The sequence below is a fragment of the Diadema antillarum genome, unplaced genomic scaffold (genome assembly GCF_040938485.1).
Source record: "Diadema antillarum isolate AM-2024a unplaced genomic scaffold, OU_Dant_1.0 seq00000681_RagTag, whole genome shotgun sequence".
Lineage (NCBI taxonomy): Eukaryota > Metazoa > Echinodermata > Echinoidea > Diadematoida > Diadematidae > Diadema > Diadema antillarum.
In genome coordinates, this window is record NW_027271586.1 from 212588 (window position 1) to 235000 (window position 22413).

The following is a 22413-nucleotide window of genomic DNA, read 5'->3' on the forward strand; positions in this document are numbered from 1 at the left end:
ATATTATGCTTGATGTAGTTTTAAAGTTAATTCCGGACCAGATAAGAGTTAGTCTGAACAGAAAGAGTAAAAATTTGTAAGCACAACCGTAAACACTGGAACAACATTTCTCAATTAAGGAAATTGTGACATTGTGGAGTTTCGCTAATATTTACAAAACAGTTGAAAATATGAATATGTAAATGAGTGAACTAATTATGTCATCACCTCACAATTTTCCATTGATCGTATCCAAAATGTTATGATGGGGTTTTTTTTAAATAAAAGTGTAAAACAATAATTTCTCCACGCTTAACAACATAAAGATGACAATCGGTCAGAATGGAACATAATTGCATTCGAACAAAAAATGGAAAATTTCAAGATTTTGTGTACAAACTAAGTTTATGGCAAGTTAAAGAAGTGATATTCCATATTGACTGTTAAAGAATCGTTTTGAGATAATTAGAAAAAACTTCATAATTTCATAACTTCTCCATGTTTTATTCAATTTTGATCAAATTTTGTTTGTTCTGCCAATAAAGTTCTACCCTTACAAGACATTTTTCCGGGTTCGGAATTTCCCTTTAACATCATCTTAGATGATGCTAATGTTATAACTTTAAGAAGGGAAAATGAGAGAGGGGAGGGGGAGGTGAGAAGAGGCGATGAAGAGGAAGAAAGGAGGATGAGGAGGGATGGTAGGGGGATGAGGAGAAGGAGAAGAGCGGGATGGGAAGATGGTGATGGAGACGGTTTAGGAAAGACAGGGGGAGAGGAAGAGAGATGTGATGCTATCTCTGATCTTTACCCAAGATAGTAGAGAGTGGGTGCTCTTCAAGGCAATGGGAGAACAATGACACTGTTCGCCGTAGAGGGCTCAATTAGCGTTCACACCGTGGTGGTTGCAAGTCTCTTTGTACTGGAATCTTGAATGCATGTAGGCCTATTTTATCACATAATCTTTCATTTATGATGCTTGTTTGCTACATTTTATTCCTTTAGAAAGTCAGTCAAATTTTGTGTAAACGCTGCTACTTTATTTTTTTTCAGCGAATAAATTGAAGTGTTTGTTCGCAAAAACCGATAAGTCCATTTTTGAAGATTTTAGAATACGGTATCTGTCATAAAGTACTAAATAACACCTTTTAAATGATAGTTTGGTCACTACATATAAAGGTACATTTTTGAAGTTATGGTTAAAAGAAGCAAAAATTTTCTTATTATTCACTTTATTTTCTTCACCTTTAATCGCAAATATCTCCATTTGGCAAATATGGACTTTAATCGGTTTTTGCAAACAAACTCTTCAATTGTTCTTTTCTTGCCCCTCTCTGGTGAACAGGGTAAAAAAAAAAGACAATTACTTGGTTTATATCGCCAGCTGTCGATATTACGGTGAAACAATCTAAGGTACTTTTACATACGTGTAGAATATAGTTTTCTTTTTTAAGACAGCCTTTTTATGTGAAATTTAGAAACTCCGATAGTATTATGGTGTAGTGTAGTAAACTTGTAAAGTATAGTACTTTCTCCTGTTTAGACGTCAAATGAAAAATAAGTAGTTTCCGGCGATTTTCAACTTTCAACTTTCAACATTATTTTTTCATTTCCATGAAATAAACAGGAGAAATTATATAGAATGCATAAACAAAACAAAATTGTAGTAACTCAAAAAACGTACATTAACATAATACACGTGATGATGAGTAACAACATAATTGCATTTATATGGTATATACATATGCATATTACACGGATGATGTACTCGCCCGCAACATCATTTATCCTTCATAGGGAGCAACAGGCAATGCAGTTTTTGTAACTCGTCGCATTATTCTGTATGTATTAAACCCTGCGAACCATGCACACCACCGTGTTTCACGACGAGTCTGGTAAATGTACCTGTGTACATACATTTCGATTTGTCAACGGAACCCGGAAGTGCATGATTAAGCTCCTGCGTCCATTTGAGAATTTAATAATGTTCTAAAATCCCTCAAATTTAATAATAAACAAGGGTGAAGAATAGTTCAAGAGTTTATTGCCATCAGAAGAGGCAATAATTCAGTGGTCTTCAAAGGTTGGTACGTATTTGCATGACATCCATGACCCCACGCGGTTTAATAGCACCAACAGTTGGGGTCCCGCGTCTGTATATAGTTTTTCCATAAACATACACGCTAGACAATAATGATAAAAGAAACCCTATGAAATACACGAAAATATTCTGTACCATTTGGGTCTGCAAAGTGGCTCATCCGCATGATATTTACTGGGAAAGTGTGCATATTTTTACCGTAGATGCACCATAAAACACTCGTTTACGTTCGTTTTATTTCAAGATATTTCATGATACCATTGCATTGAATTCCTTTTTAAAAGAAGAATCCCCAAAATTGCAAGGTTTTTTTTTTTTAATAAAGTCGAAGAAACAATGATTCATCTTTTCTATGAATGTTAGGTTTTCCCCGTTTGGGATGATTTGTTGCACATAATACATGTTCATAAAAAATATTATTTAAATTTTCATTTAACAAGTTTTAACAAACTCTTCGAGGTTTTTAAGGGTAACGTTCGTTACATACCTTAAACTGGCATTAAGATGTTTCATTTATGTGTGCAAATTTTGTGGTGGCAACCCTAATTTTGTTGCAGTAAAGACCTTTATCAAAACTCAGATACTTCTGAACCTTACAATTATTTGAATGTATGTACATATTTGATTTTGTTATGGTGATAATTATGTTTGTGTAGAGTGTTTTCATGTCAGGGATGGATTGGGTTCTCTATCTAAATCTCTCTATTTCGTCGCAATATTCTCACATTTAAAGTATAAACGATTCTGCCCTCTTCCCCTTTCTCCTTGGCGAATCGGGATACATATCATTGTATGTGTGTGTGAGTGTGTGTGTTTGAGTTGTTGTTGCTGTTGTTGCTGTTGTTATGAAGTAACGCTTATTATCGGGTTTATCATTTCCCTCTCCCCTTGGTTGAGGTCCTAAGGTCAGGTGAGTTTCTGTTCTGCTGCCTTATTTTCTTTTCCTCTTATCATTATTTTTCCAAAATTTATTTTTAACGCTTGTCTTATTCATATAACAATAATGATAAACGAAAGAAGGTGAAAAGGAAGAAGAGTGTTGATAACAATACATGATGAATAGAATAACAATCATTAAAAAAAAAGAAGATAAAACCCCGAAACTTTTTTTCTTTTCTTTTCAAGCTTGTCTTTTAACTATGACCGTTATAAACTTCTTTATTCGTCTCATTTTGTTTCATTAATTTAGTTATTTCCACATGCAAACAATACAAAATTAATGTAAAGTAGCAAACATGATTCGTACAAGAAGGTGAAATGCCATGAAACAAATGAGTTTGTTCGCAAAAACCGATAAGTCCATATTTGCCAAATGGATATATTTGCGATTAAAGGTCAAGAAAAATAAGGAGAATAATAAGAAAATTTTTGCTTCTCTTGACCATAACTTCGAAAATATACCTTTCTATGTAGTGACCAATATATCATTTTAAAGGTATTATTTTGTACGTTATGACAGAGACCATACTTCAAAATCTTCAAGAATGGACTTACCGGTTTTTGTGAACAAACTCTTCAAATACAAATACAAAGAATAGTATAACAAAAGTATAGTACATATACCACTGCAGCTACAAACACATATACATACACGTAATGTACATAATTTGAACTTCTTAAATCATTATTTATTTCCGTTTTATTTCAACAGGGTAACCCTTTCAGTAAAAAAAAAATGCTCTACCAAGGGACCCTGCACAATAAAAAGATACAAAAACTTGTATTCAAATGCACAACATTACAATCAAAACAAATGTAAACATATCAACCAGATAGCAAAAAAAAAAAGAAAAAAAAAGAGGGATATGTAACAAAATTATACTATTATAAAAATACAGCATTAGGAGTTGAAATAGCAATAGTTAGTAAGAAAAAATGGAGAGAGCTTGGAAAAAAGGGGGGCTTGTAAAATTAGCAAATTTCCTGAGTATATAAAGGGAAAAAAAGTCATACATGCGTATTATATCCAAATAAACGAAAGGGAATTCAGAGTCAGAAGAGATGGAGAGGAAGAGTTATACAAGTAAAACAATCATGGGACAAGATCACACACACACACACACACACACACACACACACACTGAAATCAATGCTTGCGAACTGTGAGGCCCTCAAACAGAATTGTGTCACATAATCAAAAGCATAAAAGTATACAGGAAATAGGGAAAAAAAGAAAGGACAATATAGAAAGCACGAAACAAAAATAGACGGCTACAAGTATAATCTATTTGATTACACATTTAACCAAACCTGTATATTGTTGTTTTATAACAAGGAAAGTCGTTGCATTACGATAAATTGGAAGAAGAGAAAGCGCAGTATACACAAAGATATATCAATGATGAGGGAGGTGAGACGTCTCACTTCCCTGATAATACAATACATACACATTTTGATCATCCGTATGATTAACAAGCTGTTCTTGTTCTTGACTTACTTATATGACATGCATGCCTTTTCGGAGTATATTGTGAGCAAAATGATATCGACATGTAACTTAGAAATATTGTTTATTTTTGGGAGCAGTGATTAAACAAAAAGTGTTCGAGATACGACATTGATGCATATGTGTGGATCAATTGTATCCCAAAATATAGTACCATATAAAAATTTCGCAATACATTAAGGCCTAAAATATTTATTTGGAGATATCACTGGTTTTTTCAATTACTCAGAATTGAATACAGTTTAGTTTAGAAAATTTTGTACTAAAATCATTAATCACATTTTATATATTTAACAACACTAAATGTTCTGTTTACCTTTGGGAGCAGTGATTTCAATAATGTTCAAGATATTACATTTGACGCTTACAACTTTGTATGTGTAAGTCTGTTGTATCAAAAAACATCCTTCCACATACAACTTTCACAATTACGCTTATGACATAAGGAGATATCAGTATTTTTCTCAATAAACTATAGCTGAAGACGGTTTATTCCGGAAACATTGTGATTATACATGTAATTATTGCTCACATTTTAACATCCATTATACGGATTCATATTTTTACCATGGCTGTTTCTATCCCTAACTCACATTTTAGAACTAGAAGTACTAAAGCTGGGTTTTTGTTTCATCTGTAAACACGGTAAATGGTAAATAAAGCCTCCAATGTCTTGTATAGGAATGAAACATAAAATATATGTGAATTGAGTGAATATAACCTTTGAATTGAATTGAATTGAATACAGCAATATTGGCAGAATACATCTGTCAGTGAAGTTTGACCCCAATCGTAGAATTTGTTCGAAACGTATGAAGTTAGAAAGTTTCGGTGCAGCCATTACTGGATAACAAGACTGCAGATTTTGTGCTGTCGCAGTTGGCTAACAATTAAATATATATATATATATATATATATATATATATATAAAGAGAATTTAATTGGTTTAATTTTTATAGCTTAATGAAAGTGAACTTGGCTTACGTCTTTTATAAGGCATAAAACGCAGGGGGAATAATTAATAACCCTCAGAATAAAATTGATGATGAACATATTCAGTGGAATTTTTCTTCATATTTTCTTTATTAGACTTCTCAATTGCTGTAACTTTCTAAGCAGCGACGGCAGTGGCAAAATATCAGAACTGTACATGTTTTGAACGGATCGACCGACTTTCCTCAAACTAACCGGTGTGTCCTACTAATATTTCAGCATTCATTCAATCTTTTTTCTGTATTTGGGTGCCATTGTTAAGCGCCGCGTTCCGTTAGGATGATTTCGTAGGGGACAGGAACGATGGTGAAAATTTGCTTCCCAAGCCCGTAGTCGGGCTCTACCCCGTCCGGCAAACGGAAGGAGAATCGCTGCAGAATGTTCGTCAGAAACAGAAAAGCCTCCATTTTAGCCAAGTCTTTTCCTGCACAGATCCGTCGACCTTCACATGCGGACGGAGGAAGGAGGGTTCGAGAAGAAGTATGAGACGAAGAAAACGTATACGTAAGCAGACAAAGAGGAAAGAAGAAATAGCCGTGTATGCCAGGTTAGTAAGTGACTCCTTTATTTGGAATAGATTTAAATGTAGGCCTTATTTCCATTATTCTCTTTCTCAGGTTATGACAAATAACCTACGTCTCCATCAGAACATGGCATTATTAACATGCATTGTCTGCGTTTTCTTCTGTATATTCATTTTTTTCATACATGTATGTATTTAATATATCTGAAGAGTTTGTTCGCAAAAACCGATAAGTCCATATTTGCCAAATTGAGATATTTGCGATTAAAGGTCAAGAAAAACAAAGAGAATAATAAGAAGAAGTTTTACCATAACTTTAAAAATGTACCTTTATATGTAGTGACCGATATATCATTTAAAAGGTATTATTTTGTACTTTATGACAGAGACCGTACTTTAACATCTTCAAAAATGGACTTATCGGTTTTTGCGAACAAACTCTTCATATCTTTTTTTTTTAAACAAAGAAATGGGAAACTGACCAGAAATAAATGATAAATAGTGAAAACTTTGAGCAAAGAAAATGGGTTTCCATCGGGATTCGAACCAGAGACCTCCGGATTACTAGATCCGTGCTCTACCGACTGAGCTTTAGAAAGCCCTAGTTCCAAGTTCGTCCCATAACCCTTGATTCTCTTTGCTCGTGTGGTCAGAAGCTATAGTGTGTGTATTTGTGCCACACACACACACACATTAACCTGATATAAATCTAAAGGATGCAAATCAACTTTGGGATAGATGCGAAGGATCGCCGAAACAATGCAGCTTTAATTTTTTTGGTTTTTTTTTTGTAATACAACATGAAACAAAGAAAGGGAAAACTGAGCAGAAATAAATGATAAATAGTGAAATCTTTGAGCAAAGAAAATGGGTTTCCATCGGGATTCGAACCAGAGACCTCCGGATTACTAGACCGGCTCTCTGCCGACTGAGCTCTCTCTCCCTCTCTCTCTCTCTCTCTCTCTCTCTCTCTCTCTCTCTATATATATATATATATATATATATATATATATATACCGTAGTTATGGGTAAACTCGGCCTAGCGGGTAAAGTCGGCCGCCAGCGCGCACAGTACATAAAATTGTACTGTGCGCGCTGGCGGCCGACTTTACCCGCTAGGCCGAGTTTACCCATAACTACGGTATTATATATATATATATATATATCATCATCATCATCATCATACGTATATATATACTTTATGATACCTCCCTATCGTTACCTATCGTTATGAACAGTGATTATAATACACTTTAAACAACGCCAATAACAATGTCAATAACAGGAAAGGCAATTCAAAATTCAAATTAACTGTAAGGATTATACATAAGGGGGAGGCAGAAGACAAGTGCACGAGTTTCGTTATCCTTAATCTGTATCATCATTCTCATCATTATCATTACCAGCTCCAAACGGCTGCAGTGAGGGATGCTCCACGACAGTTTTCCCATCCTCGCTGAGATGACGTTCTGGTTTAAACACTTCCGGTTCATCCCAAAAGCGCGGGTCCAAATTCATCCCTATCATATTGGTGAAAATTTCCGTTCCCTTCGGGATGTCGTATCTGTAGATGTATGAATTTAGATTCCTCCTAAGTTCTTACTGTCAGTGAGAATGAATACTTTGACTTGTCCAAACTGGTATTTTTAAGGTAAAGTGCTAAGGCCATGTTTGACATCCGTTTACACGGTAAGTAAGTGGATTCCAAAATAACCCATAGTTATCAGTTCTAATTCTTACCTATACATGCAGCTAACACTTTTTTATGATAGGAAGATAAATTCATCACAAAGGTCTTATCTAAACTGAGAAGGAATATTCGCTAAGCAGGAATTTGGTGTTTCAATACCATTATCGCTTTCAATCTTATTTTGTTCATTTACAAACAAGATCTTTTATGCTGCATTGTACTGTATGGTGATAACGTTAAGATCACATCTATTTCATTTTTCATTTCAGTTTATTTTATTTCGACGAAAGTATACAATATGACAATCGCATATGAACAAAATAAAGTACAATGTTACTTTCACATGTCCAAATGAAATTCAAATGCACGTCATTTGTTTACAATGAGACAATAAACTTACTTTAGATGAAGAAATGCATGGACAAAATTTATCTGAATCATAACAAAGAAAAATTCGGAAATGGAGGGGACTGCTAAAAGCCAAGCTTGTAGAATACAGTCCCCCCGTGAGTAGTAAATTGTAGTAGTAATCAAACGAAACGATTGGACATAAACATAAAACGTAGAACATAAAACAAGTACGCACACACAGACAGAAACAAAGCAGCTCTCTTACATATGCGCGGAAAGAATAAACAGGAGGTCAAAGGCCAGAAAAGGGACAGGAAGAGGACTTTAGTCTTACCGAGATGTCGACTATTTATGAATAATGTATTATAACGGTTATGAAATAAATTAAAGTTAAAGACGTTAAAGCAAGGAAATAAATTAGCAGCTATCAATAATGCAAATCCCCAGTAATAAAAGAATGAATTAAAAAAAAATCTATAATTTAAGTGTAAAAGTGTTAAATCTTAGAGCTTCTTTTATGTTGCTATCAAGGGAATTCCAGAATTTAGGTCCGGCAACAGAGAATATTGATTTTGGTAAAAATCGTCCTAGACAGTGGTAAATGAAATTCATTAGATTGTCTAGTGGGGTATGAATGTACAGTTTTATTTTGAATGAATAAAAATGAAGGGAATGATTTATCAGTTTGTAAATAAACTGTCCTAGATTTAAACAATACAAATCATTAATTTTTTGAAATATTATTTTGATGAAACAAGTCATTAGTATGGCATCTCTACAAATAATACGAAGAGCTTTTTTTTCTGCAACAATAATATTCTTTCTAGATATAAGGAATAAGTGTTACCCCAGACAAAGTCTATGAAGTCTTCTTTCTGGGAATTGATACTAGGGGAGACCGGGTCTAGTTGTTACAATTTTCACATTTTTAGGTCTGTACAAAAAACGAATAGAGGAATCGGCTTCATTTTTGCTTTGAGGATACCTTATTTCCTCCTTTAATTAAAAACAGTACAAACTTTGGAAGTCCAGATAATACAAACAAGATATTACGTAATCAATAAACACAAAATTTTGTAACAACTTTCCCCGATGTTGGGGTAAGTTGTTACAGCACATGGGGTACTTTGTTACACCGTAGAAAGTCAACTCAAATCGGGTAATGCAGATCTGACGTGTTAGGTAATTCTTGATATTAACCTGTCTGGGTGTGCATGTTAGCCTATGCTGGGGTGTATGAGTGTGTTGGGTGTGTGTGTGTGTGTGTGTGTGTGTGTGTGTGTGTATAACCATAAATTCAATTGAAAGTGCACTGGGGTAAGTTGTTACACCACTCGATTCTCCAGACGGGTCAAGTTGTTGTAACAACTTGACCCAGTGCGTTTTCAAAAACTTTCACACGTGTGGCCAATAAACAATCAAACATCACGTGTTGCTACTTTCACCAAAAGACAGCCAAAACACGCTTCTTTCAACCACATACTCATCACTTACTGGAGAAGAATGGATTTGGTGTAATAAAGAAAAATCGAATTTTTCAAAATTTTACTCGGAGAAGTAAAAAAGTGTTTTTTGGACCTATCTTTTACATGTGACGTCGAGGCAACGCCAGATTTCGCATGCAGAGATCGTTGGCTATACGTTTTGATTTGATATTACTTGTAACGCCCTCTTTTGATCATACCTAGAGAAAATGACAGTGTAACAACTTGCCCGTGTAACAACTAGACCCGGTCTCCCCTACTACACCTGTACTGTTCTTACAAGTGGGTGTACAATGACCCGCATAATTTAACTGGTTGCTACTTTTACACACCGTGAGCAGATTATGATTCTAAAAACCTTAATTTCTGAGTTTAAACCGCTCTTCACTATTATTATAACAATTTCTGATTCGTATACAGCTTGTCAAAAGTTGAGAAAAAAAAGTTTAAAAAAAAAGCCGAGAAAATAAAATTGTGTTTAAATCATATACTAAAAGATGAATGAAGGTACAGCTTTTTTAGATGTGATTTTTTTTCTTCTTGGACATCATTCTGCCATCCCACAGGGTTGAAAAGCTAGTTGGAGAATATCATTTTAGAAAAGAAGCAAATTACAGATGCAATACGATGACGGAATAGGAAATCTCTTATAAACGACCAAAATGCATTGATGTGCTTTAAAAATTATGCTAGAAGATATTTCAAACACCTAATTCTGAATAGAAAAATTCATACAGGCACTTATTCAAAATTCAAACTTGTAACATTTATAAAATATTCTCAACAAATCTTCTCTGAATCAAGGACTTCATTATTTTGATCATAAAATCTTATACAGGATTATTGAGAATGATAAATTACTCTTTACTACGGACATCTCTGGCACAGACCACTGTACTGGTTTTTTTTTCCGAGGTCCATAAAAACAAATATATATTTGTTTCGGAATATGTTGCTATACAAAGGTTTACTTCTTATATATAAAAAAAGAATACATGTGTTTTCATTCTTTCAACATGAAATGAAGCAATGTGTTTTAAATGCAACTATATGATATTTGTGCCAGAAAAAAAAAATATGTTCCTCATTTTTTCAATAAAGAAATAAAAAAGATGAAATAACGGCATATGAAAGCCTCTGGCTTCGTATCTCATATATCAGCTGCAATGTATAAAAAAATTATATACTATCATTTAGGATGTTACAGAAACTGTCATTTGAGTATGTTTTGACTGTGTATTATGTAGAATGGCTTTTTTACCTTATTTTTTGTTATTATTTGGATGAGATTTATTTCTGAAAAAGTATCGAATTTGCTCCCTTCCATTGAAGGCAAGCCTATAAACATTTTATTGCGCCATCTGCCTGATAAGCCCTATCCGAGGACCATTGTAAAGGAGGAGAAAAAAAAACCCCGCTAACAAACAAGGAAACAAATTATAAGCTACTGCTTTCCATTATTAGTGCATCCTTGGGGGGCGGGGGGGGTATTGAATATTTAATTATTTACCTCATTTGACCTGTGAATTTTAGATTATGACATTAAGCGGACTAGAGATCTGCTTAAACAACATATGACATAGCTCTTAATTGTAAGTTATCTATCTCTCAAGTAGAGTATCCGTTGGAAATTTTTAGATATTGATGTCGCTAAATTTCCTTCTTCAACGGACAATCAAGTCCAAACAAAGAAGGTATATTAACAAATATTTAATAATCAGAAACACAATTATGTAACAATACTATGGATTCATTCCTTTCCACGAACCCATCTTTATTCACCAGTGTTCTTTCAAAAGAGTTCTACTGTAGAATAAGATAAATATATAATTGATTAGTTGGAATAAGTAGACTATCAGCACATCGTAAAGCCTATGACTGAACTCAGGCTAATTAAAAAGACGATACGGGCTTTCATTCGAGGATTTAACATAAAAACATAAACTAATTTGCATAATTATAGATCATTTGATTCTGTGATACATCTAAGATAGATCGAATTGAGTTTCTTCTCTTCGAAATAACTAAGAATGCAGTTTATTCGGCTTTCAAAACGATTCACCTACCCTTGGATTTTCACGTCGGATGTCACCAGTCGCTTGACTCCCAGAGGGAAGGCAGGTCGGAACCGCATCACTTCAGCTATAGCTGCTTGAGTGTACGGCATGTCGCGCCGATCACCGTTATAGGCAGGTGGTCTACCTGAACCTATGACTTCATCTATTTCAGAAGAAATCTTACAAAAGAGGAGCAACAATCTAGTAGTTTTTGTACGCCACATTTTCTCAATCAAGTATAAAAGTATTATGCATTGAGATACCTCATTGTCCTTATTACACCTGCATACAATGTCGTGGTGTGTTTAAACCCAGTGACATAAATGAGACCCGTACTGAAGAGGACACTTTAAAACACAAGACTGAAGTTATCTCAAAGGACCCAGAAAACACAGTCCTGTAAAATTTATGATTGTGATAAATATTATGCTGTTCTTTAATTTCCTTAAACGTTTGTTTACAATTCAGAAATTGTTCGGAGATTGCAACGACCTACTTATATTCAACAGAATGCATTTTGCCATTCAATGTTGTATCCTCCAAACAACCGTGCGTTTTCACATGTCCCCCTTCTGTTTCTATACGAAGTTACACTTTATTTACTCTGCAAATAACTTTACATTCACGTTTAATTTCCATCCATTCCAGAGTAATAAAACTATCATGCTCATGTGTGAATGTCTTTGTGTGTGTGTGTGTGTTTGTGTGTGTGTATGTGTGTGTTTGTTTGTGTGTGTGTGTTCTGTTAGAGTATCCAGTACGCAGCTCGAGGTAAAAATAATGTAAGCACTCTGAACTGTTACTCAGCGTGCTCAGAGATGTATACTTCGCGTTTTTGGAAACATATCTTTTTCCAGAGTGAGCTCCCATCGGGTGAATGGATATACCAAAGAAACGTGTGGAAATCCCCCTAAAGAGTGGATTAATTCTCAAGGGGGAGACTACCTAGAAATCTTTTTCAGCATCACTATGTGTCATGCGTGCATGAATTCTTAACCCCTAGCGATTGCCCATAATAGTGAGACTTATGATGATAAATAGCTCTCTTAGGGCTTTCATCATGCTTTTTAACCCTATTAAGCCCAAGCTATTTTGACCCCTTCCAGGCTCAAGGGGGGGGGGGGGGGCACATTGTGCCCCCTATATAACTTTCTTATTATTCGATTTATCATCGTCATCTTTGGCACATGGGTAGAGTAACTCATATTCTACATGACTGTACATTTGAATTTTCTCAAGGTTACTCATGGAGGGCGCTATTTACCAAAATATAAAGAAATACATAGGAAATAATATGCTAAGAACATGATTTTTTTAAATAATTTCTTTATTCCCATTATATATGTCTTGTTATAGACCATTCATTTTCACATTTGCCACAAATGATAAGCAAGTGGAATCTTATTATTTGTTATGGTTGAAATTTCTCAAGGTCACCACATGGGGGCGCTATTCACATCAACATAAAGAAATACATTATGAACATTTATGAATTAATAAACCCCAAGACGAAATGTTTGGGATGGTTACTTGTATTTCACATATGCATAATAGTGGAATTTCGAGATTGCAAATTGATAATAATAGTGTCATAAACTATTGACATTAGAGGCATAACTTGGGTGAAGGAATCAAAATAAGTCAAAATAGAAGGGCAATCTTTAGAAAATATTATTGTTTTCAATTATCTCTATTATATCTATTGTTTTATGCCTTTGTAACATAAAAACAAAGGAAATAATAAGAAAAACTTTCTAGAACCATAATTACCTCAAATTTTGCTCCTTCAACAAATTTCAGCCAAGAAACAACCATTTCATACACTGTATATGCTGTTAAATGAAATGAGAACAGAAAAAAAGATGCAAAATCTGACTGACATGGTTGTCAGTTTATGGTTGCCATGGCAACCAGCAATATCAAATATAGCTAAATTATTTCTCAAAGTGTTCGCGATAGGATTTTAGGAAAAGTCACCAAATTTGGTTAAAATCGGATTGAGGGCGAAGGAGTGGCAAATGAAAATCTGGTAGGGGGCGCAATGTGCCCCCCCCCCCCCCCCTCTTGGGCTTTATAGAGTTAAGATGGTTGTCATGGAGCCACATCGTGGTCTAGCTACCATCCTAAAGGAATAAAGGAAAGAGAAGGAGTGAAAAAACACTCGCATACCCGCTTCTGGACGTGCTGATGGGCAGCGATGAGGAGCAGAGACCATTTTAGGGTCGATGTGACGGTTTCCGCACCCGCCATCATCAGATCAAAAACGGTCACATCTAGCCTGTCTGGATAAAGATGACCCTTCTCCAAAGAAGATCTCCTTCGCTCCACCTCGGCCAGGAAGAGCGCGATGATGTCCTGACGACAATCGACGTCGAGTTCATGTTTGTGTCGCGTTATCTCTTCGTTGATTATGGTCTGGAGATCGAGGAGACTCGGCCTGAGGCCTCGAAAGAAGGCTGTCGGGAGGGAATTCAAGAAACCGCTGTCTTCCTTGAAAAGCAGATTCACAGCCTTGATAATCTTTTCATGACGCGGATCGCTGTAGTCGTAGCGGTGCCCAAAGGTAATTGAACAAATGACATTCGAGACGGCACGGAAAAGTAGCATACTGGGGTCAAACTTGCTTCCGATCTTCATGATCTTGACGGTGAATGCCTCAATGAGCGCCTTCGCTTCTTCTGTGATTCTATCTTCCATTGTATGCTTTCCCATACCCATTGTCCGAAGAGATCTCATCATGAAGCGACGGTTATCCCGCCACACGTCCCCTACAGAAAAACCGACGCCACCTTGAGAGAGTAATTAAATGTTGTAGGGTCAATTACACTCAGCATTATGTGAGGTTATATCATAGGTTATTACCAAAGTTATTCTTGCTTTGAGACAGTGTCAACATACCAAGCCATGAGTGCTTAATTGTGCTCTATCATCAGCGTAGGTTTATGGGGCTAGCAAATAACGTACTTTTTAAAGAGAATCTTTTCATTTCATTGACTTTGCTACACGTTAACCTGGAAATTATCTAAATTTAACTCTGCTCCATTCTTGGAGTACACACCCTCCTACATCCGCCTTTGTGACACAAAATTAGTCACGTTTTCAGGTTTGCTGCTCCCCATCATTCAATGTTATTGGTGTTTATTAGAAGGCAGTTTAATCTTAAAAGGCACTTCAGCCAAATAAGAGCGTAATGAAGGAAACGGTTCAATTCAATTCAATTCAATTCAATTCAATTCAATTCAATTCATTAATTTTCATTCTTCTTCTTTTTTTTCAACAAAAACATAACACAAGATAAATCAGGTATCACATCATAAACAAAAAAAATGCTTTTGCAATAAATAAATGATATCGATAAACATAAGAGCGCATGCGTACTGGCAAAAAATAATAATCATACAAAGTCATGCTTCAGTTGAAAAAAAGGAAGAAAGAATAGAGAGGTCCACTAAAAAGCAAAGCTTGTAGATTGTGAACCACTCATAAAACTTATGAATTACTTATTTACAAACACTTGTGACAAATATGATATACGACAGGACGGGACAAAATAGAAGAATCACAAAAACATGACACAACCAGAATAGATGAAAAGTATGGAAGGAAAGAAAGAAAAAGAGAGAATGAGAGAATGAGAGAATGCCTATATGCTGAACAAGGGAAATGGAACAGGGGATGGTAGAGAATGTGCAGCATAGAGTTGGTGCTGCATGCAGCTGAGCAAGGATTGTGATGGCTACTTCTTTACGTAATAATGAATTCAGTGATTGAATGATTGGTGGGTGGATGATGAACCCTGAGGTTGACGAAACCTATAGCTAAGGGGGAAAAAACATATCAGAGAGGATTTAATAGAAAAGATTTCAACTTGCGCTTAAAAGAATACAAAGATGGGGAATTTTTTATTTCATAGCTCAGTGAGTTCCAAAATCTAGGACCGGTGTATATAAATGTATAAATGTATTCTCTTGTAGTTCTCTTGTCATTGATGATGCATAATCCAATATGCATATACAGGGTATTTTTATAACAAATTATTATTACAATACAAATTAATCTTATATCAAACATAGGATCAAAGGGAATGACATGACGTGTTATGACGCTATCTCTTGGACCTATTTGCCTAGATTAACTTTTGACAATCAATTAACATGAAACATCACGTCAATGAAGTGTGTTGTAAAGTTCTTAGGTGCAATCAATGACGTATGCTGCTAACATACTTTATGTACTTCTTGTGCGGTTATTGCACTTTGATCATGCGTCATATGTATTACAACAGCATTGTGTGGGGACATTGTGCAAAGTGAAATTTTGATAGATTCTTTGTTCTGCAAAAACGTGCAATCGGTAACACGAGAAATGGGCAACCTTTAGTGACCCACACGCACGTTCATTAATCAAAGAATATTTTATAATATCGATGATGGGTGATGTAGACTTTTCCTCACTGCTCTTATAAATTCATATATGAATACTATATTCCACATACTAAGAATGTTGCAATAGGATTGGTCCAGAGCTGATGGACGTGATGTACGTGATGTACGTGATGTACGTGATGTACGTGATGTAGCGTAGTTTTGCCCATCACATCACCTGAGAAGAAAAGTTCGTTACACTCTGTTGATAGTCCCTTTTGTTTCGCTGATCTCCACACAGTCCACACAGTCCTAATGCAAGATGAGTACGCGCGAAATAAAAGTGCGTTGCACTGTGGACTATCATGTGACCTAGGTCACCTGATAGTACACAGTGCAACGCACTTTCACTTCGGTGCCGCGCGGTGTGCGCAGCAAATTCATTGTTTTGTCATCTACGCGCACACATAGCCTAAGCCCTAAGGATACCTAAAGACAGCTAAAACGGTTTCAGATGTGGAATGAAATGGGAATTTCTAGGACCCTCAGATGTGGAATATAAAGCAAATAATCAACTTTTAGTTTCAGGCAATGAGACAAACTATCACTTCCTCGGCGATCTGCATGTGTACGCTATGTTTCCTCAGCTGCGCTTCGGAAAGATAGCTACATCCAGATCGCCTCGGAAGTGATAGTAAAGTTTTGTGATAGTTGCAGTTGGAAATTTGCTTATTATCTCACAAATTTTCTATATTATGTCCTTTACTGAAAATATAAGAATAACTAGACTCATGAATAAACTGTATGTTCCCAACTTAGATATTGCACTTTTGTTCAAGACATACTTTTTAAATACACTTTGTGTATGTAGTGTATGTAGAGTGTATGTAGAGTGTATGTTTCTTGTTGTACTGATCATGTAGACATGAACAAGTTGTTATCCCTGTTTGGTTATATATATTCTCAACGACTCGCATGTCAAATTTATCATAATTATTGTTTCTTGTACATTCTGTTGAAAAAAAGATCTAAAGTAAAGTTTGAATTTAAATTTGAATTTGAATAATGGCATGGCATGGCAGAATTGATAAAGCCATATATTTTCATTATTCAAAAGAACTCTTTCTTGTACACAAACACGTATAAATTCTTTATTTTGCATTTACTGTAGGCCTAATATACCTCACTACGCCTGCTTTTGTCTTCCCACATTTTTCCCTATTAGTTGTCAAGCTTTTGCGTTGCATTCATGCAAATAGGGGCTTTAGATTTTAGACGCGCGGACGTTCAAAGGAAAAAAACATGTTCTGAGCTTGCGCAGTAGCGCGCGTAAAGTCAATCTATTTTTAGCTTGCGTCGCTTGAGTTGTTTACTACGCGTACTGGGCTATTTTCACGTCCGCACAGTTTGCGACGCAGAGAGCTTCTTCATGCACTGATCATGGGGGCGCGATTTTATTTTTTATACGTTGCGTCCCAGCGTAATCTAAAGCTACTTTTCCACACGACGCAGGGAGAGGAGAACGTCCAGCGCAAGCGTCGGCTCAAACGTCCGCGCGTCAAAATCTAAAGCTCCCTATTATCTTGGAAAGACGAACGGTCTAAGTTCACTCCCGCATACTCTAGCTATTATCTTCTTGCGCTATGTCTTTTGTCAGAATGCTGAAGTACTTTTTTTTTGCTTGTGCTGTTCGGGTCTCATGTATATATGCACTGCGAATGAGCTGTGTAAAAAATTGCTGTGTACATAAGAGTTGTGTAGTTTTCATAAAACAACGTTGTGTATTTTTCATAAGTTGTGGAGAAAAATGGTCGTGTACGGAGTGGTTGTGTATCTGGAACTAGGCCTAATTCAGATTAATGGTTATAGGAAATTTTTTTTTTGACACAGTAAATGTGTAAAGTTGTGTAAGAAATGGTAATCACGTGATCTACAATAACCGATTAGAATTTTATGTAGAGTCCACGTTCGACAGAACGATCGATGCGGCAAGATGGAGGTGAAGCTTCAGTCTTTAAGGGTGGGGGTTTGAGCACCGTCAAGTCTTGATTCCACTTTTCCAGGGTAAGTAGCATGACTATTGCATGTTTTACGAGGTCCATGTATGTGGTTAGAAACAATGTAGTCTGTCGGACTCCATTGACACAGATGAGGTGAAATTTTAAACGAATTTTGGAATGATCATTGCCCTGCAACCACACAGACAGCGAGTGCCAGCGTGCATGTCACTCTGTGCAGAATTTCGCATGCGCTATGTGGAACTTGCGTGTTTAAAATTCAGCCTCATCTGTGTCAGTGGAGTCCAACAAGCTACACATTGTTTCCGATCATTTAGGCCTACTTTAAAAGAACACATGGATCTCGTAATAGACATGCTACTTAGGCTGGAAAGGTGGCATCAAGTACTCAAATCTTCACTCTTGAAGCTCCGAATGTACACAACCAGTAATTCTTACACAATAGTTGAAACAACAGTTACAGTTGTTTGAAACATTATACTCAACTTGTTGTGTGTCCTGTTTTGTAAATACTGATACACAACACTGTGTAAAATTTACACAACTTGGGTTGTGTGCGACTTTACATAACAATTGTGTGGTTCATAATAGTACACAGGGGTTGTGTTAAGTTGTGTAAGAATATTTTACACAACTTTACACATCTAATTTGCAGTGTATACTCACATTCTCTACAAATAGTTTTTATCAGATGTCGATGCGAAATTAAATATTATGAAATGAAAAGACTTAGTTTTCTGTAGAATAAAAAATCGGTCGACGGAAAGTGAACAAAAAGAGGCGGGAAAATTCAACAGTCCCCTGAAGAGGAACAGTGTCGCTAAGCGAAAATACTTTGAAAGACAGGTGGAAGTGGTCCTCCCTATGCATGCAGACACAGAAGTTATGATACAGCTGCTGATGGACTATACAGCAATCTTCTTGTCGAATGACAGGGTCAGATGGAAAACGAAACAAACAAACAAACAAACAAACAAACAAACAAACATGTCAAGGCACACATATTGTCCTCATTGCCTATATGTAGATCGCAATGATAATCTTGAGCCGTCCTTTTTAAACAGCTTGCTGATTTGCATAAAATGTTCCCTAAAAATCGCGGCAGATATTATATGAATTATAAAATGAGTGAAGACATAGGTCACCTTTATCGTATCTGAACACCTGTTCGAAGGCTGGAATGGGATTGCGGTCGGAGGTGTAGTCAGCTAAGTTGACGTAGGCTTCATTGATGAGTGCGCTGTTTGAAATAAGAACTACACCTTGCTTGCCCTGGTAGAAGAAAGCAATATCTCCATATCTGGAAAGAAAGGAAGAAGATAATGAGGGTGGAAAGCGACTTAACTTGTAATCTTAAGAAATTCAAACCCCCAGCACTCGTGGACGGCATTGCTGTGGGTATAGGCAATATCTTTGCGTACAAAACTTTGAAAGATTCATCACGCCCCAATTGAATGCGTGTTCAGTTTTGAAGAGTAACGTTCCTATTTTCTGTTTGTACTATTAATATCATCTTTATAAGATTCATGGAAGCTTACTTCTTCGCGATATCAAGGATCGGCCTCAAACCTTGCTGAGACGGAAGCAAGGAGACAAAAATACTGAAGGGGAACGGGATCCTTTTCGGTCCTGGTGGAAGATTAGAAGTAACGGACTGCCAGTAGTTTCGGACAATCCACGTTAAAAACAGGATCACAGCCACGGAAGTAAGCGTAGTCTGGAAGTCCACATAGTCGATTACGTCAAGGAGCTTAGCCATCATAGTATCTCTAGATGAAGGAAGAAACAAACAAGTCAAATGTTGAGTACATTTAGCATGGGTCTAAGTTGTTGTTGTTTTTTACGTTTCAGTACGTTATTTTAAATCCAAACGTATATCTTGTGAAGTATCTTTTATTACCCATAGGACAAATTGCCCAACCAATCCTTTGCTTGGGAAGAGAAAGCCTACTTTCAGTTTTGGATGCGTCTGGAAAAAACGTTGGAATACAATCGCTTTCCTGGAGCGTAGACTCTTGCAGTATATATGTGAGTTTTACAAGGGATCGTTAATGATGACCAATATAAAGAAATATGATTTCAGGACATTCATCTCTGTACTACCATGACTACCCAAGGGGAATCCATGGTGAATGCTGGGTTGGAGGAAACCATTAACTTACCATGTGATACAGAAAAGAATTATGATACCATGCCTACTGTCCCTGTTGCGTTTAAAAGATATCAATACATTCCCATTGGGCTTATTTATGTATAAGTGTACAAATGATCTTCTCCCTGATCATTTATGTCACTTATTTGAAGAAAACTAAGAATACCATAAGTATGAAACTAGATCATCTTTATTAATTCACATTCCAAAACATAGCAAAAGTCTTATTCCAACACACAGTGCGTTTTTCTGGTTTCAAGGTCTGGAATAATCTCCCAGCCCATTTAAAATCTGTACCTTCTTTAAGTCTATTCAAATGCCATTATAAATCGTCTTTCTTTTGAATAATAGACTTTTTTGCTGATATTGTTTAGTTTGTGGGTGTTTCTTCTCTCGGGGCCTGGTAACGAGTTATTTTAGTAACCTGTACATTATAATGGCACTTCAATATTTGGAATCTACTTTGCATACACTAGTTGTTGCTGTGTCGGGGTTCGGACAGGCCTCGTGCGAGCTTTCAGGTTGCCATAAACAGGAACAACTTTTGTTAAAATGACATGCATAAGATTTGAATATAATTATCGGTAAGGGGGTCTATTCAGGATTCGGTTGCAGTTGGAAACAGTGCATTTCATTCTTTGTCTTGCTTATATCAGTGCAGAGGTTTCACATTACTCATTGTTAATAGCACTTATAAATATGTAACGTTTAACTTTGATATAATAGGGTATATTATGCAACTTTTGTTAGGCTGTAGCTCGTCACATATTTTCACACTTACTGTAGCCCCTCTGTTAGACTGCAATATTTCTCTTCGAGGAATATCTCATCTTAATATTGCCATGAGAACTATTATCATAAATTATTGTGTTTTTGTTGTTTCTTGTGTTTGTGATGTAGTGTGTTTTTGTTAGGCAGCTCACCACAAGCTCTGCTTTTTGAGGTTCTGCCTTCCTTGTACAACTTTATGTATGTGATTTACAACATGAAAAAGATGGAAAGTAAATGTTTTACAAACTTGAACTTGAACTTGAAACCTACTGTCCCTTTTGATGTGTCACAACTAAAAAAAAAGAAATGGAAGAAAACTTTGCGAATAAAGTATTTTTAGAGAGAATGAAATTAACAAAGTTATCAAACTTGAATCACAAGCCAAGTACTCGGAAGAGGTCGAACAAAACAGTAGGAGGAACGATTTTCGATTCCAAAGAATAACATTAGAGGACCAAGGCAAAATTGAAATCATCATAGGGGTGGTCTTTAGAGAGCTCATCCAGTTTTGAGTTTGCCTCTGATGGAGTTTCGACCTCGAGGACTTCTGACCATCAGAAAATCATGTGCGTACGTTGGACTGGCCCATTTGCGGAATACCACCTCCTAGTGATGCATTTCAAAGACTCTTGTTTTAATTATGCCCCAAAAGAGATCATTAAGCCTCTTGAAATTATTCTCAAACTTTACTGGATTATCAGAATTTATCTGGCGGTTTCTAAAGGTATAGTCAACTCCACAAAGAGGAACCGTAGACCAACAAAACAGTCAAATTCTACTGGACCATTACAAATTCCATATAGTGCCTTCTAATGGTAGTATATTCTATGTGACCAAAGATCCTATACGCTACGCAGTGTAGGAGCTTTGGTTGGACCATCAATGTTAAATACCCATACCCGAGACAGTTATATTATAGTAAACTGGATCATGGGGTATTACTGGTAGAAGCTGTGCTGGACCATTGGCAATTGCGTAATGGTGTTTGACGGTTGTCTGCTGATGATATTTTGCAGTTTTGAGAATTCAAATGGTCTATAACCCTATAATCATTAAGATAGTCACAAAATCTGCAGACTTGTTACAATCATCTAATGGTTTCTAAAATGATTTTGGCCCTGATGGTCACATATGACGTCACGAAAGTCACTCTCCGAAGCCTGCAGCGTCGATAAGTTGCCAGGTATATGCTGCAGAATACGTGATTGTTGAGAGCACACTTCGCAAAATGTTCATGCTTATGCGGGGATTAAACGGTCAAATCTTTACGCAATCGAAGGGGTTAGTACTTGCCTTCAAAGATCGTGGCAGGTAAAGCAAATTTGGACAAAAGACAGATACACAATTTGCTTGAAACAGAACGACACACAAAAAAGGCAAACATTTAACGATCAAGATGTTGACAGGTTACTGTAACACCTGGCGGAAAATGTGACATTGTTACATCTATCAATATTGTTTAGTGCTTCTTAGACAACATTCTA

General features: G+C 36.1%; 1 pseudogene; it reads right to left on the reverse strand.

Annotated features, from left to right (window-relative positions):
- Positions 1–19765, reverse strand: part of LOC139737085 (uncharacterized) — an 80541-nt pseudogene extending 60776 nt beyond the window's left edge.
- Positions 19766–22413: the final 2648 nt, after the last annotated feature.